Raw genomic sequence first — 7,549 nt, forward strand, 5'->3', positions numbered from 1 at the left:
ATAACGATATTAACAGTAATAATGCTCCTAAGGTTAGCTCTGTATTCAATCCAAATGTTTACAGTTTTACAGCCTAGAAATACAGCGGGGCTCACAACCCATCGTTAACGTTATATATTCAGCTGCGAGAGGAGCGAACTGTAGCCTACACAACTTACGAGTACAAATTAACTTAACAGCTCCATGGTTACAATTAGATATAAGTTACCATCGGAGCTTGTAACATTTAAAAGTGAAGGGTTTTAGGCTTACGTTACCTTTAAAGGCTAACGTTAACTGAGCTCCTCGTATCAACAGCCTTAAGCTACATCACGTAGCTGGCCCTACATTCCGGTGGCTACACGTATTAGCATTATTAACTTCACGCATTTTAACACTCAAATGTGTTTTAAGGCCCCTTGAACGTTCGACCTAAGCAAAAACCCGTTACTTACATTTAAATATGGCACTCGACACTGCTGCCGGTGCCGGTGCTGCTGCCGTCTTTCGCCGCCATTGTTGGTTGAACAGCGGCGCGCAAAGCATCTTGGGATATGGGGGGCCACGAAGGATAGTAGCGGTGCATCCTCCGAATACAGGGAAAAGGAGGACACATTTGTCGGCCGCATTTGGAGGAACCTTCGAATTTAGACGAATTGGGACAGCCTTCGCGCAGCTCTGTGACGTAAGCGACCTTCGAATGCAGCCTCCGAAGGCTGCAGACCCTGAATTGGGACACAGCTACAGTTTGAAGAGGGGCTTTGGATGCCTCGTTTGTGTTCCATTCACTGTTCACTGTTTCTTCTTTCCACTTTTTCTAGAACTCATGGAGAAATTGTGCTGGATTATCTCCATCCTTAAGTGTTTCTCTGTCCAGTCTGAATGGATCCATTTTAGATGGATATTTGGCCTGTAGTGCATCCCACACCTTCGTACGATAAGGCCCAAATGCAGTGGCGTCATATTGATGATTGTTGTTTACTGCTTTCACGCCTCCTTCTTTGAGGATTTCAGCTGTTATGTATTGGCCGACTATCTACATTAGTACGGCCTTGATGTCTCCCATAGCCAGCTTTATTCCTCCTGTGTTATCTTCAAAGTCTCTGATCCATTTATCTGCTCCTTCTGTTAGTGCAGGCAGGCGGTTTATTAACCCTGTCATGTCCATAAAACTCCAAGGCACATATCTCTCTGCTTGATTCGGCCCTTTGGCCAGCAGGGGTCCCATCATTTCTCCTTCCTCTTCGCTCTCCTCTTTCGCCTCATCACATGACACTATGTAGTCCTGTGTCTTCCTACTGGGCATTCTGCCTGTACTGTGGTATTTCAGGAGGGTCCTCCCCCGCAGTTGCAAGTCCTCCTCCCCTTGCTCTTCATCTATTTCTCCGTTGATAGTTAGATCCATGCTGTACGTCTGCCTCTGTGGTGACATGGTTGCGTTTCTTTGTAGTTCCCTTGTTTCCTGTAGTTTCCATTCCAGCCCATGCGTCATCTCATCCAGTCGTCTCCGAAGACTCTCGTCTTGTAGCCTTGTCATCTCTTTTTCTGTTATATCACTGCTGTACAGGTGAGACTCACTCCCTTTTTGAGAATGTTTTTTCCTTCTCATCACTTTTGTTTTTTCTGTATTTGGGTAGGAATGTGCTCTTTGTGGTGTCTAGTTTACGGTTTCTGATTTGCCAGTCGTCATCTTGGGAAATCACACACACCTCCATCACACACACCTCCTTGCATGAAGAGGTGAGAGCAAGAAAGGAGGGGCAAAGCCACTCCTTTCTTGCTCCTCCTTTCTTGCTCTCACCTCTTCATGCAAGGAGGTGTGTGTGTGTGTGTTCAGCTGCTGTCTCTCTCTCTCAGGCCTTCCTCTTCTGAGATCCCCTCTTCTTGATCTAGTGATGTATAGTGGTGTAGTGTACTGTATTGCCGTTGTTGTTCTCCGCTGTCTCTCATCTCCGGGAGTTCCTCTTGGTCTAAGTCTGGTATATCGCTAGCCTCTTTTTCTTCTCTATCGAAATCTTCCTCCAGCTCAGAGTCTAGCTGGCGTTCTTGGCTCGCTGTTTTGACCTTGGCTGTATGCTAGTTTGTTGGTGTAAGTGTGTGACTTTAATTTCTGTTGTTTTGTCTTTTTCCTCAGCTCTACTGTCACTGTCCCGCTTATTCTCCCGTCCACTTCTGTCCCTCGCTGCATTTGTGGAAATTGTCCAGCTCCCTCCATAGGCGCATACGATGGTGGTGTCTGCGTTTCCGGACCTAGAGCAGTCAGCTTTATGCCATTTCGCTCCATTTTTTGTTGCATCGCCATGTGTTTATGTGTTCCTTCTATTTTAAAATATTGCAGCACATCTCTCTGCTCCGCATAACTTATTCTCTTTCGTTGGTGTCGTTTATCATTCTTTTTGTCTTTATCTCGTAACTCTGATTCCACCCGGTCACAGTAATCTAGATCAAAGGTTCCCGTCACTGGCCATCTTGTGCCTCCTGATGTTATTCGATGCCACTTTGTCATGCATTTTTTAATTTGTCTTTTTTGTCTTGGGTGTTTCAACATTACCAATTCAACTGATGTCAGTCCTTCCGACTGTATACTGTAATTTGTACCCATTTTTTCTTTTACACACTGGCTGGGTGCAGCGGCCCAACGGCGCTGTAGCCTACTATCTTGCTCCTGTGTTATTATTTTTCCGCTGGCCTTCTCCTAATCTGGCCCTCCGGCTGTTGATTTATTCTTTAATTTAATGTCTTACTTTTCTTATTTTCTCTGCTTTTTCCTTTTTCCTATAAATTACTGCTAGAATCGGCTCCGGCTCCCCCGCGACCAAGCGTAGGCCTACAGGATAAGCAGTAGCCGACAAACAGACCTTTAAATAACTCCTTTCACTTTCCTCCTTTAAAGGTTGTATCAGCGATTCTGGGCCGAAACATAAATGATCACATTCATCTGTTTTTACCTCATGATCCGCTAGCTGCCCGTCTCTCTAGGCAGCCTAGGCTCCTTACTTATTTGATTTCTCTCCTTTATTAATATTTACTACTTTTACTCTATCACCTTTACTCCCTTTTTATATTTACACTGCACTCCTGCTCTCCTCTATTTCCCGATAGCATTTCACATATTTTGTCACTTTGCGCACTTTTATGTACATATATTTACAAGGCCTTATGCTTTTTTATTTTACAGCTGTTTTCCCTAGCTATTTTATGTAGCTACTTTTACAGGCAACAGCCCTCTTGTAGGCGCCGTTCCTATATCTGATCAGTCTCCAGCCCTCTTATCAGCGCTGTATCTTATCTTATCAGTAGGGGTGTGACGAGATCTCGTACCACGAGATCTCGCGAGATTAAAGTCGGCGATATTTCCCGTCGCGTTAAAAATCCATCTCGCGAGATTTGTGAGCTATACATAGCTGAGGTTTTACAGACAGCTGTTACTGACTGGGAGCTTAAAAAACCCAACCACGGCATCGCTTATTGTTACCGCCAATGCGCGTAATATGGACGTGGCCGTGCGCGACGCGGGATTGAAGTCGCACATCTATTTTGCGCACACTATAAATCTTGCAACCCAAGCTGGCTTCGGTGTTCCCCGCGTCTGGGCCCTGTGGACATGTACCTTGAAGGTGCGTGTCCACAGGGGCGATTTTAAACGCGAGTGGACGCGCCGCTTCCCAGTATTGCACGCTTGGTGGGCTGCCACTAGAGGATGATTGACAGGTGCTCTCCTTTAAACACTCGCGCGCCGTCTCTCGACATTCGCCGCGACGCTACCAGAATGCATTGCACAGCTTTTCACATACACTGTAAGGAATTGACTGTAGAATTTACAGTAAATACCTGGCAAAAAAGTTGCCAGTTAATTATTGTAAAATCGCAGTTAATTACTGTAAAAATATATTACAACATATTACTGTAATTTGTTTACATATTTTTGCTGTATATAAATTACAGTAACTGACTGTTTTCTTTTTTTTTAGAAAACAGCAATTAAATGTAATCTAGTTTACAACTTTTTCTTGTATTCCAATAAATTACAGTAATTACCTGGCAACTAAAGTTGCCAGTAAATACCTGTAGATAAATAATACAATATGTTGTTGTAAAATGTTTTTACAGTTAATATTGGTTTTTACATTAGCTGCTTTGCAAATTATGCAGATTGTGAATGATACAAATAACACAGTGTCAGAGCTGCTATAAAATACTTTTATTAAAACTTTTTTTTAACAGATGTGCAAAAGATGCATGTACAGTAACATGAAGAACAGTGAAAGGGATAGTTCAACATTTTGTCACATTGAGTGTGTTTGGCAGACAAAGACAGTTTGTTCTGCAGCTCTTAAAACAACAAATTGCTTTTAAACAGGAACATCATCAAACAATGTAGAACAGTCCTTATCTTTTGGATCCTAAGCAGAAAGCCATTCATAGTCCATCAGCCGCTTCAGCAGGGAGGAGACATGAGGATTGATGGTGTTCTTCAGCTTTGCTGTTTTCGTGCCACTGCTGGGGTTGATTCCAAGGAAACATCTAAAATAAGAAAATAACAAAACTTCATGAAAAACTGTGACAAGCCAGCAGAATCAATCAGGTCATACAATACAAGCCCATTGTTTGACGTTCCATGGGCAAATCTGCAACAAAAAACGATGCTGTTTATTATTTTTCATTATCATTTGATTTTTTTAGTCCAGGTGTAACAGAGTTTTGCTGTTGATTCCACTTACACAGTGACAGCCAATCACATACAACTTTATTCATGTATCACGGACGCTCACTGGTAAGCAGGGCTCTCCTCAGCACATAAATATGGGCTGTGACGTAAACACATTGCCAGTATGCGAGGATTGAGCCCATGGTAGGTTTGCTACACGAAGCACAGCGTTATAGCCTATTGAAACTGTGTAAACAATGTAATGTAATAATGCAGTTATCATGATATTATGTTCAGGAAGCTGGCGATAGTTTTACATGTAACTAAATGTGTTACAGAGGGTTTATTTTGTTTAATGTTTATAACTAGCGACCTTAGCTTGAGGCTAAGTTAACTTGCTAATTTTCCTCCATGAAGCTGTGCCGAACGAGTGCTGTGCTTGACCTTGAGCTGACCAGTCATTTCCGTATCATTGTCCAGTGTCCAGGCAATAAAAGTTCGGTCCTGAAGCTACGAGAGTGTCGGTCCTTCTTGCAAATCAACAACACAACGCAGACAACTGTTACACAGGCACTTAGGCAAGCTGAAATAGAAAATAGCTCTGCAATGCAATGACCACATTATGTAGGGTCATAACGGTTAAAAGGGTAGTTTGTATTTCTTGCCACAAGACTGTACGTTAATAACTTAATAACTTAACATTATTGTGACTGGGTGGAGACAGGGATTTGGTTTGTATTACATTTGATGGATTAAAAAAAGCTCTAGTTATTTCAATATGCAACAGTAATTACCAGTAACTGAAAGAAATACATGGTTAAAAGATTTAGATCAGAAATGGACAAAACTGGACTTAGACATGTTGAACATTTGTTTCATACCATGAAACAAGTGCCATATACACTCTATTATAACACAGCATGTCCAGTGGTGTAGTGGTGTCTGTGTTGGTGGGTATACCACTGGGTAGATCACTTAGAAGAAAGAAGATATGATTTTAAAGGCTTTTTGGCTGATGGGTGGTAACCTGTTACCTGATATAAAAAGAGGAGGGTACAGTATAAGCCATAAACTGATGTATACTACACCACTGAGCATGTCCCTGGTTTAAGAGGAGTCCACTGTCTGTTAGTGCTGGCAAGTCAAAATAATGTCTTGTCCAGTAGTCATGATAGCAAACTTAACAAGTACTACAAGCATCTAGTTACCTTTGGATGAATTCCAGGGTGCATGCAGCTTGCTCCTGGTACACAAGATTGAAGTTGTAATAGCACGAAAACTGCCAGTCCTGCCAAAAAGTTGGGGTGTGGAAGCAAGACCACCTGCCCCTCGATGCTCAGCATCCACTCCTCTGATGTGAGCACATCACCTAAACATAAACAAACATATGGTTTATATGTTAATGTTTTTATCTTGTTGCTTTCCACATAAGCATATCCACAATAAACTGTTACATTAATGTGTCCTAGATATGGTCTTTGTCTTTGCAATACTTTACAACATTTAAATTCCTTTTACTGGCTGTAACAAACCCAGGGGGACAAACGTTATGTGGCAATACATTAAACACATTGTAACTTGCATCCAAAGAAGAGAAACCTTATGCATTGGGCATTTTTATGTTGCTTTGTCACAGTTTAAACTGTAAATTGTACAAAATGTTTTTACCTCAAAATCCCCTTCAATGGTGTTTGGTCACTGTGGGCTTCAGTGGTGGTGCTCACTGTGTGTGGATTCCTTCAGCTCTGTAACAATATGATGCACACGTTGAAATGTAACGCTAGTTATTTAGCTTAGCTGCTAGTTAGCTTAGCTGCTAGTGATAGCTCTTCTGGCTCAGTGTCCAGAGGTGGCAAAAGTACTCTCACTTTCTACTTACGTCGAAGTACAGATACTTGTGTAAAGAAGACTCTGATAAAACCTGCAGTAACGTTACAAATTCTATTCCTTTACTCAAGTAAAAGTAAAAAAGTAGAACATATCACAATGTAATGTTAACCTCATGGCACCTCCTTTAGTTCGCTAATTAGCTTTTACTCTGCGGATTTCAACACAAATTTCAACAACGGATTACTATTTTAAACTTACGTGACTGTCTATGTTAGCAGACGACCTGTCCTGCAGCTGCAGCAGCAGTAGCAGTCAGAGGCAGCAGCCGAGACGACAGTTCGGCTGGGTGACTGTCCGAAGGATGCACAGCTCTCAAAACACAGAACCACAGTTCACGAAGCACTCCAGCAAAGCCACATTTACCTGAAATAAATAAATACCGGTAAATAGTCTTGTTAATATGCGACATGTGCTGTAGGAGAGGAGCGGAGGGGAGGGGAGGGGAGCGGAGCGGAGCGGTGTTTAACCCAGGTTTTCGGTCCAAAACTGTTACACCACTAATTTTAAAGTTAACCGAATACAACTTTCTCTGCCGACATCAACGTTAGCTGTAATGTTACCTTCATTGGCTTGTGTTAGCCTGTTTATCGGAGAAAAAAATGGGATGTGAAGACGATGCAGACTGTCCTCGTGCTAAATACTAAATCTGTTTTAGCTAAAGTTATGGGAAATTACCGTCACTGAAACAAATATTACTCACCAATCCGCTGACTTCTTAGCTTTGCTCTGGTGACTACACAGGTTCCGCCATTGCTCCTCTCCTCTCCGAGGTTCTAACCGCGAAAATCCGAATATCAACACTAACAGTATTTACCTGTAATACACATAATCTACATGCCAGAACACACTTGCTGTAAAGTTTACAATATGTAACTGCGGAGTTATGCAGCAGGTTACTGTAATTAGTTTTGACCCATGATGCATTGCGGTATACAGTTAAAAATTGTAAAATGACAAAACAAGAAGATACTGTAAAATTTTACTGTAGATATTACAGCAATTTGTTACAGTGTAGACAATGAATGGGACGCG

The 7,549-nt window shown here is 42.0% G+C and overlaps 1 long non-coding RNA gene across 1 annotated transcript; it reads right to left on the reverse strand.

The window, feature by feature from the left end:
* Nucleotides 1-4,023: 4,023 nt before the first annotated feature.
* LOC311015912 lies at nt 4,024-6,363 on the reverse strand. Its single transcript, XR_014597414.1, has 3 exons — nt 6,296-6,363; nt 5,836-5,996; nt 4,024-4,503 (listed from the first exon to the last, which is right to left on the reverse strand). It is a non-coding gene; the product is annotated as an uncharacterized lncRNA (long non-coding RNA).
* Between the last annotated feature and the right edge of the window lie 1,186 nt (nt 6,364-7,549).

This window comes from Eutrigla gurnardus (genome assembly GCF_963514095.1).
Source record: "Eutrigla gurnardus genome assembly, chromosome: 7".
Lineage (NCBI taxonomy): Eukaryota > Metazoa > Chordata > Actinopteri > Perciformes > Triglidae > Eutrigla > Eutrigla gurnardus.